Genomic DNA, 10,786 nt, shown 5'->3' on the forward strand with positions numbered 1-10,786 from the left:
CTCTCCACCTTACTTCAAAACTATAATGGTTGACAAGTATGACTAAACTATAATTTGTCAAATACAGTAAGGACCATGTCCTAGAAGAGGACATTATTACGTGTATCAAAGTCTACCCTGGGTTTTGGCAAGCGAGGGTATTATTGCCATATGTAAAATACAAAAAGAATGACCACTATCAATTGAGTTGACTAATAGTCAACTACCAAAACTATGATAAAAACCTAGCTAATATTCAAGCTTTTATGGACCAAACCCTAGTAAACCAAATATTATAAAGACCAAGACCTAAAAACTCCTTATTTAATACATCAACCATTATGGTTTATATAAGGACCAAGACATAATAAGGAAAGTAATCCAATCAAATCAATTAATTTATTATACTCAAGATCTCTAAGATATTATAATATCTATAGGATCTATAAGATATTATACTTCTAACACTCCCCCTCAAGTTGTTGTGAATATATCATACATACCCAGCTTGCTAACAATTGAAGCAAAGGAAGACTTATGAACAACCTTAGTGAGCACATCCACAAGTTGATGAGTGGTGGGAACATAGGAGGTACAAATCTCTCAAGAAGTAACTTTCTCTTTGATGATGTGACAGTCAATCTCAATGTGTTTAGTACGATCATGTTGGACTGGATTGTGAGCAATACTAAGAGCAGCCTTGTTATTGCAATACAAGGACATTGGACATGGGAAGGAGCAGCCTAATTTAGACAGTAAAATACGAAGCAATAATAACTCACAAATACCGTGTGCCATAGAGCGAAACTCTGCCTATGCACTTGACCGAGCAACTACTGATTGTTTTTTGCTAAGCCAAGTGACAAGATTACCACCAACCATTAGACATCAATAACCTAAAGTAGAGCGTTGATCAGTAATAGAACCAGCCCAATCTGCATCAGTCCAGGTGATAACCGTAAAAATAATAGAATCCTAAATATTAATGCTACAAGAACACTAATACGTAATCCTACCGTTCTTACGTTTAAATCAATTCTTCTTACTCTCAAAACATAGTCATGCAATAACGAGTAAGGATTTAGTTCCACTCTTAAACCCCAACAAGACTTAAATAGAATTCAATTATTCAAACACAAGGAACAGATGAGAGTGATGTGTTTGGTGTTTAAAACTAAAACTAATTATAAATTTAAGACAACTAAATCTAAAGATTCTAACTTTATGAAATTTAACAAACAATAATTAAAATCTAACATCAATAACTACGAAATGACTAACAACCAAGAAATGAAATTAGATCTAAGCAATAGATAAATGACAAAATCGAATTTGATCAATAATAAACTACTTGATTTATCTAATGAAGCAATAATAATATTTTAATACTTTAAATTAAAACAAGGGAAATGAAAACTAATAAAAATGGAGATTCAAAACTAGATCTAGATCTAAAAACTAATCTAGATCTATCTTTTTCTAACCCAAAACTCCATTAACATTAGCTTCCTAACCTAACTGCCATTAACAAAGAGTCAAGCTTTTGTTTTTATATTTCTAGATCCAAAAATCGTGCATGGGCTTGGAGCCATGTTTTGGGCGGAAAAATCGGGGCAAAACCCAATTCTTCGATCAAAAGGCCTCTTCAGCTGCAGTTGGCTTCCACAGACTTTTCGTCCACTTCTGCTCCTCTGATTGGGTCAAGGCTTGGACCATTGCAAAGCTCTTTCCGAGCCGGTCGTTTTGACATAAGGTAGGCCTCAATCCGAGGTCTGAGTCCAAAGATATGGCATTCGGAAGTTCTCACGACTTTTTTGCTCCTTTATCTCGCTAAAAGTGGCACATTTACGCACATAATGGACCTTGAAGCCTAAATGCATAAAACACGTAATCGATAATTAACTCTTACTTATTATTCACATAATTGGTCTAACAAGATGATTATTAAGGGGTTAAAACTACAGTTTTGGGCTCTTATCAAACCACCCCCAAACAGCATTTTGCTTGTCCTCAAGCAAAGATGAGAAATTAGAATAAGTGACCAAAAATGGAGTTCTAACTACTCTCGTTTCGCTGAGTGCGATTGCATTGACCATATGCAACAAGGCCTTAAACCATTAGGAATTCCCTAGTGGGACGAGTTATAGCCTCGTGAGGAGTTTTTCGATGAAGGTACTCACAAACTTCATCTATCTTCAACGACTAAGAAATAAAACTATTGTTTCCTTATTCATGCTCAACTATCTATACATCTCTCTAGCAATTACATAAGAATAACCCAGTCAGAACCCTAAGCTAATATATGCATAATAATCAATCATCTAAAATAAACATATAACAATGAGTAATACTTATGAAATGTAATAGCGGTCCGTTTAAAACTTCGGAATAAGCGTCCTTAAAGTAGGTCCTCACATAAATGTCAAGACAAAACCACTCGATTTTTTTCCACTCAAGTTTAAACTACTCCGATTGTGCGGTGGGCACACTTTTTACCTTACAATCTCAATGACAACAAGGAAGCGGGGTTCGATCAAACACATCGCCACTTTACTATCACACTAACCTATTCCTAATTGAGCTAGAGGTCTTTATTAGGTGTTCGCGGGGGATTAGGAGATGGTTTAAGAAGGAAGGAAATGGATATTCTAGAGGACAAGTCTGAGATAATAGAGTCTTCATATTATGTAACTAGAAAAACCTTGTTATTTACTTTTTTGCTTCTACACTTTGTTTCCATCCTTAGCCATATTTTTTTTTTTCTTTTGGCCTTTGACTCCCTTTTATTCTATTTTTTTTGGAGTTTTTATTTATTTCTATTTTTTTTTTTTTTTTTTTTTTTTTTTTTTTTTTTTTTTTTTTTTTTTTTTTTTTTCTCTTTTGGATGGAAACTTCTTTTCTTTATTTTACGAAAGCAACTAACTAATTTTTGTTTACACGGGTTTTTCTTCTTCTTTCTTCCCTCATTCTATTCTCGGACTTATTCTAAATTGGGTAGGTTGATTTTTTTTTTTGTTTTGTTTTGTTTTTGTAACAGGGTAAAAGGAATTGTGGTTTATGGAAGGCTAAAGAAAAGCTCGGAGGCTTACTAAGCGGAAAATAATTCATAGGTTTGAATTTACGGCTATATCGATCCAAAGAGGGGCCTAAATTCTCGCTTAGGATATGGTTTAGTGATCAAGCAAGTGGGCGTGTGATTTCTCTATCCGGTTTTACTTCTCCCTTGTGTCATTTCTCAAATGTTTATTTCATATAAGGCTTTAGGCTATATTCTCCACGAGGATTTGTAGAATAAGTACTCTAGCCTAGATTTGAAAACTTACTCGCTAACAATCATAGATACTCATGTAATAAATTTATAGATAGATGCAAAGATTATTACCTACATATTAACCTAAGTTTCTAACAATTATTACGATCAAAAAAGCTATGTGAGACTTCTAGATTGTTAAGAGCATGGAGAAAGAAAACAATACCAATATTCCTAAGTGTATAGCATACTTTTTTATTTATATTTTTTGAATTTTTGAAATTTTAACTAGAAAACAAGTGCACATTATACATATCTATATCCTAACGGATGCCTTAATTACCGTGTTTCTATGCCCCAAACAAGAAGCATGCTTTGTCCTCAAAGCATTTAAATAAAGAGGGTAGAAAAATACCATGGAAATGCGTGAAATTCTGGAACATCTGCAAAACAAGGTTAGAACATACTAATATAGGAAATAAAAAAAAAACGCTAACTCTATAAAGAGTTCCACCCATTATGGGGTTAACAGAATTAAATTGCTTGGGACATAAGCAGACACTAACTGAAACTAAAAACTTACCTCCACTCCAGCGTTTACTCGTCATCCTCCTCTTCTATAAAGAAGTGAGGTTCCTTCGCGTCCTGCCATGCCATGATAATTTGCCATGCTTCCACGCCATTTATCATCTATGATTGCTAACCTATTAAAAGCCACTTGGTGGGATGGGGTGTAAGGTGCAACTGATGAGGTTGTATCCTCCACCCTTGCCAAGTCATTACGCGGAAAGGTCGAATAATAGAATTGGTGGGTCTCTCAATGTCGTCATGAACCCGATCCGTGAAAGGGGCACAAAAAAAGGGGAAGAAACATAGTATAATCACGGCAAACTAATATAGGCATAAGAAGATACTTATGCCTCATGCTATGGGCTCGTGCTAAACTAGACATTAAGGTCTTAGGAAGGTCATATAGCGGTTCCTCGGCTAAAGCAAGGAAAACATCGCAAGTGGCATTATTCGCAGAAGAAAAATGTCACTCCCCACAATATGTTTAGCATGATAAAGAACATTACCGTATCATATTAAGGGACAAGTTACCAAGGGCTACATTATATGTCCCTTGGTCCTCTACACGGAAATTGTCGGACCCATAAGCCTCATGCAAAAAGTCATAAGTGTAGACATGAATATTATCTACCCAATAGCATCATGGGTTTTGTATTTCAGGGCATGGCAAGTCCAAGAACAAATGCTTGCAAGAACCATAAGCGGTTCCCAAACTACGTGTGTGATCACCTCATGAAACCAAGCACCATAAGTAGTGCTTTGAAACAAATCTTGAAAGATTGTTCCGGTATCAATGTAGGAGATGTCATCTCAAAATTACGCTCTGGAATAGCTGTGAATGATCCGAAACTACCCGAAAACTGGAATTTGTCCGTCCACGGAAGTCGGAACCGCTGGCGCTTAATTATAGAATTCGCGAAGGCCAGTCGCTCGAAATTTTAGCGTTTAGCCTGGGTCCAGTAGATGAGGGCGGTCGGTCCTTTCGCTTGAAGCGGCGCGGCTAACTCTAACTAAATTTTCAAAAATGTGAAGAAGCGGCTTGAAGGCCCGCTCTGATGAATAAACCCGGAGTTTAGATGAAAAAGAAAGTAAAACTTGGAGTGGATGGTGCGGGATGATGGTGGAATGTATTGTGGTTTGTTAGTGTAGAAAGAAGGAAGTTTATATAGGTTTTGAATTGTTAAAACGAATGGGTAGGTTGCCAAAAAACTTTAAAGGCAATTTCCGGAAACAATAAAATTTCCGAAAAAAACGAAAACAACTCATATTCTTAATTCTATAACAACCCTAATATCTTTCATCTTTGGATTTAGACTAGTAACTTCTAAACTCTCTTAGATTTCATCCTACCACCACATCTAATCATAGGTATGCCAATTCGACAATATTCTCAACCTTCACTCCAAAACAAACTCTAAAATGGAGGATCTTCTACAAATCATGATATAATAAATAATACCACCCCCAAACAATTCGGGAAGGTGGGATTAACACTAAAATCCATGCACAATTTGAAAAGAACCACATTATATTAAAATTGAAATTCAAACAACATTTAACTACCAAATTCAAAGTTAACTACGAAATTTAACAACGTAATATCCTATCTACTAAAAATAATAAAAACAACATCAAAACAACAAACAAGAAGAAATCTAGCTACTCTTCAAGGGAGTGAGGTGGGGGTAAGAATAGGAATTTGAGTGATCAAGAATGGAAAAACCAAACACCCCACCCCCAAACAAATTTTTGAAAACAGGTTTGTAAAAAATTTGTTTTAAAACGTCAGGTCTTTTAAAGTCGATTCCTAGACTTAAAGTGATATATATGTATTTACATGCGGTTTCCCATATATCAATAATCTAAACAATTGTGGATCTTTCCATAAATAGTTAACATGGAATGCACCACCAAACAGAATCAAGCTCCAAAACTTCCTCGACTTGACTTAGTTGAATAAGAAGGTGTCCAAGTGAATGATCGTTGAGTAAATGAATGGTTTTGGAAAATACTTGGAATGTGGATAAGTGTTAGAAGAAAAGAGGGGAAAAATGGGAAATGAAAAAGTGTCGGGTGGCTTGTCCTTGGGTGTTACTTCTTCACCAGTTGGTTTTAGATAGTTATGAAGCATAGGAGAAACGCCAAGGTCAAGTACAAACTCAATGGTTCTTTGAAAAGGTAGAGGGTGAGGAACATTAAGTGATGGAAGGTGAATGAGTGACATGAGGATGTGAGGTGGGTGAATGGTGTTCAACTAGTGTTCTTAGGTCTATATCATCGAGGAGGCCTTGAGATATGCAAGACATTCCTCAATAGGTGGGTAAGAAGAATCACTTTGGGATAGAGGGCTTAAAAATTCATCTTCCGTCATGGCATCAAGAGATGAATGGATGTCATAGGAGAGAACTTCATGAGGCAAAGAAGGGGTTGCAAAAGAGTCGAAGGAAATCCTCCTTGATGTTATCTACATCTAGGGAGTAGAAATTGTGATCCTTGTCTTCTTCCATAAGAGTGTTATCTACTAGTGTGGGGACTAAAGTGTCACCGCACTAATGTGAGGTACAAAACTCTCCGATGGACTTCACTTCACCTTCTACAGAAAAATCTAGTTGTTCATGCGGTGTTTTATCCCTATACCTAATATGAGGGGAACATATTTGTTAACCGTTGCTTTATCTTTTATCACTTTCCAACTAGGTTTCCATATTTGAACCTCTACAGGTGTAGGGTCTTCAATTTCTATTATTGGGTCTTGTAATGTTTTCCACTTTTGGTTGTGGTTTAACCGGGTACTTCTACAGTTGTAGGGTCTTGATTTCTATTATAGCATTTGGTATGGCATTATTTTTAGTTTTGCGGGTAATCATTAGGCATAGTCACTTGGTTATCAACTACTGCATCACGAATGAAGGGTAGTGGATCACCTGTAGGTCCCCTTTGGTTTATATTACCATTCACAGTAAATATCTTTTTATTTCAAAGGCGGTGTTTGTTGACTAGGATTAGGCATTGCTTGACTTGGAAACACGCCGGTTTGGTTATTATTTTGGTTAGAAGACATGTCAATAACCTTTTGGCACAAAAGACGCATCATTTGCATCGTTTGTTTCATCATATTAGAGTTTTGATCATCTTTGATCTTTCATCAAGTTGGAGTTTTGTTGCATAATTTGATTTTGTTTCTCCAACAAGGTCACTACTACTTTGTGTCGTAGATGGTTGTATTGGAATTAAAAAACTTGTTGGCGTTCATGTCTTGATGTTGATAGTTATGGGTTATGGGTACTAAACCTCTATTCTGGTCACCAAAGTTCTCTTGTCCTTGATGTTGAGTTAACTGGTTGAAGTGTGATGGTTGTGGTGGTGTTTGTGTATAGACAAGAGGACAATAGAAGTCGGAATGCTCAAGACTACAACAAACATTACAACGAGTAGAGTTAATGTTCATGGCTGGAGTGGGTTGTTGTTGAACAGAGATAGCATCTACCTTCTTAGTGAGGGCATCGATAAGAGTTTTAAGCTCGGGATCATGTTTAACCTCACGAGAAGAAGGAGAGGAGCGGGAGGAATCATTACCTCCCCAATTGTTGTTCATCTTAGATTGATCTTCTAAGAATTTATAAGCCTCTAAGGCTCCTTTACTAAGAAAACTACCCCCGTCATGATATCTAGAACCTCCTTATGATAATGTAAAAGCCCCTTTGAAGAAGGCACGAACAAAAAGCGTGTCTTTTGCAAGATTATGATCGCGGGCATTCAATGAGAAGATCGGTGAAACGATTCGAACCTCTGAAAAGGATTCATGAGGATTATGGTGAAGAAATGAATCTTGTGAAGCATTTCATCTCTCTTAAGTGGTGGGTAAAATTGTTCCATGAACAATTGAACAAGTTGAGCCCATGAGTCCACGAGTTTGGCGTTTGGGCAGATTAACCAAGACGCCGCCTTGTCGGCTAGGGTGAAAGGAAACACCACTAAGTTTAACTTGATTCGGACTTCGCTAGGATGATGGAATGTAGTGAGAACTTGGTCTATCCTCTAAGTGTCTTTGGTAAGGCTTCTCGGGTCTAAACCATGAAAAACCGGTAACAAGTTAAATATATTAGGGGGATTTGAAAATCCCCACTAGGTTTGGTGAAAACGATGCGACTTAGGGCCATCGTTTAGGGCTTTATAAAAATCGAGAGAGAGAGTCTCTTGTTCTTTAGCCATTGATGCAAGTGTAGTGTGTGAAATTCTAGATAGGCGTGTTGTATTTATTTCTATGAAAAACAAGCCTGATTATACTAAATTAAAACTCCTCTGACAGAAGGAGGAGGAAGAAAGGAATTACAGAATGCCTCCTTGCTCAGCGTTTGAATAAGCGTCTTGTATCTGCGATTTAAGTGTATTTAACAAGTTAGAAACACTTAATAACTTTAAGGAATAAAAATATGCATTTACCTATGAAAATTGGGCTGTTCGGATGAATTTTCCTTGTTGGGCGCGGGTAGGGCGCGGGTTGGGCGCAGGCGCTCAAAGGTAAGTTGAAATTACAGTGAATAAGGGCGGGTCGCGCTCAACATGGGCGCAGGCGCGCTCCAGGGTTTTCAAGTTTTAGGCCTTTTATCGTACTCCAAAAATCTGAAATTTTTACAGTAATTTGCTAAGACGTCTATCAAGTAGCCTGTAAAATTTCAGATCGATCGGAGCAGTGAAAGTCCCTCTACAGCCCTCAAAGTTTGCGAAACCGTTTTTCGGACACAATACAAACAACCGAATGGTTAACCCATCAAAACAAATCCAAAATTTCCAAATTTTTACTGGAGACTCCTGACAGATTCTAGTTGTTCCTGTAAAAATTTAGAGCAATTGGATGTCTACAACCTCTCCTTATTGGATGGTGTTCCAGATATTAAGTGTTTGCAACACTGCAGAAACACACTGGAAACACTCTACTATTTAGGAGGTCAAAACAAATCAAAAACTCATCAAATTTTTACTACAAACTCCTGGATTAGGATAGATACTCTTGTAAAATTATGGAATTTTTTAGAACTCCCTAAGTAACCTTATTCGTCTGTTTTTCAAGAACATACGGTGTGAAAACTGAAATGCAGCACTGTAAAGATCGTATTTTTTTTTTCACAAGGTAAAACCAACTTTGAAAAATCTGAAAATATTCTAGTAAATCAACAACACATTAAATATTATGTATGAATATTTTCAGAATTTTCGAAAATTTAGAAATACCTTCACCGCAGTGTTTTTTCTCTGTGAATCCATGACCCCTAAAGCTGAAACGATTGAAACGGTTCGAAAATTCAAATAAATAAGAATGAAAAAATTAAAAGGTGGGTGGGTAGAGAATGGGGGATTGCCCCTGGATTCAAGCAATTGAATTCTTGTCTTGAAACGAGATTAAGATGGCAGCGGCGCCATTTGATAACCGTAAAATAATAGAATCCTAAATATTAATGCTTCTGAAGAACACTAATCACGTAATCCTACCGTTCTTACGTTTAAATCAATTCTTCTTACTCTCAAAAACATAGTCATGCAATACAACGAGTAAGGATTTACGTTCCACTCTTAAACCCTCAAGACTTAAATAGAATTCAATTATTCAAACACAAGGAACGGTGAGAGTGATGTGTTTGGTGTTTAAACTAAAACTAATTATAAATTTAAGACAACTAAATCTAAAGATTCTAACTTTATGAAATTTAACAAACAATAATTAAAATCTAACATCAATAACTCTGAAATGACTAACAACCAAGAAATGAAATTAGATCTAAGCAATAGATAAATGACAAAATCGAATTTGATCAATAATAAACTACTTGATTTATCTAATGAAGCAATAATAATATTTTAATACTTTAAATTAAAACAAGGGAAATGAAAACTAATAAAATGGAGATTCAAAACTAGATCTAGATCTAAAAACTAATCTAGATCTATCTTTTTTCTAACCCAAAAACTCCATTAACATTAGCTTCCTAACCTAACTGCCATTAACAAAGAGTCAAGCTTTTGTTTTATATTTCTAGATCCAAAATCGTGCATGGGCTTGGAGCCATGTTTTGGGCGGAAAAATCAGCCCAAAACCCAATTCTTCGATCCAAAAGGCCTCTTCAGCTGCAGTTGGCTTCCAACAGACTTTTCGTCCACTTCTGCTCCTCTGATTGGGTCAAGGCTTGGACCATTGCAAAGCTCTTTCGAGCGGTCGTTTTGACATAAGGTAGGCCTCAATCCGAGGTCCGAGTCCAAAGATATGGCATTCGGAAGTTCTGCGACTTTTGCTCCTTTATCTAGCTAAAGTGGCACATTTACGCACATAATGGACCTTTGAAGCCCTGAAATGCATAAAAACACGTAATCAGTATTAACTCTTACTTATTATTCACATAATTGGTCTAACAGTATGATTATTAAGGGGTTAAAACTACAGTTTTGGGCTCTTATCACCAGGCCTCCACACACATGTGTCCATGGTTTCGAAAGAGTAATCCTTTACCAAGACACCTTTTCAAATAGCGTAAGACACGTAGAGTTGCATCAAAGTGTGTGGTACAGGGAGCATGCATAAATTGGTTGATAACACTCACTGCATAAGCAATGTTTGGTCTAGTAAGGGACAAATAGATCAACTTCCCCACTAATCGCTGGAACTGACCAATATCGACTAGAGGCTCACCTTCAGAATCACCCAACTTATGATTTGACTAAATAGGGATGTCACTAGGTAGAGAACCAAGTTTACCAGCTGAATGAAAAAGATCTAACACGTTCTTACGCTGAGAGATAAATATACTAGCTTTCGACCTTGCCACCTTAATCCCCAAAAAATACCGTAGATGACTGTTAAATTCCATGTTAGTGGTGATGCTAGGAGAGTTGTGATATTGATATATTGAGAGAAACCAAGAAGAAGAACAATAGATTGAGAGATTGGAGATTGATTAAGGTTAGAGTGTTCTAAGTGTTATTGTTATCTACCCA

Source organism: Coptis chinensis, chromosome 5, assembly GCF_015680905.1.
Source record: "Coptis chinensis isolate HL-2020 chromosome 5, ASM1568090v1, whole genome shotgun sequence".
Lineage (NCBI taxonomy): Eukaryota > Viridiplantae > Streptophyta > Magnoliopsida > Ranunculales > Ranunculaceae > Coptis > Coptis chinensis.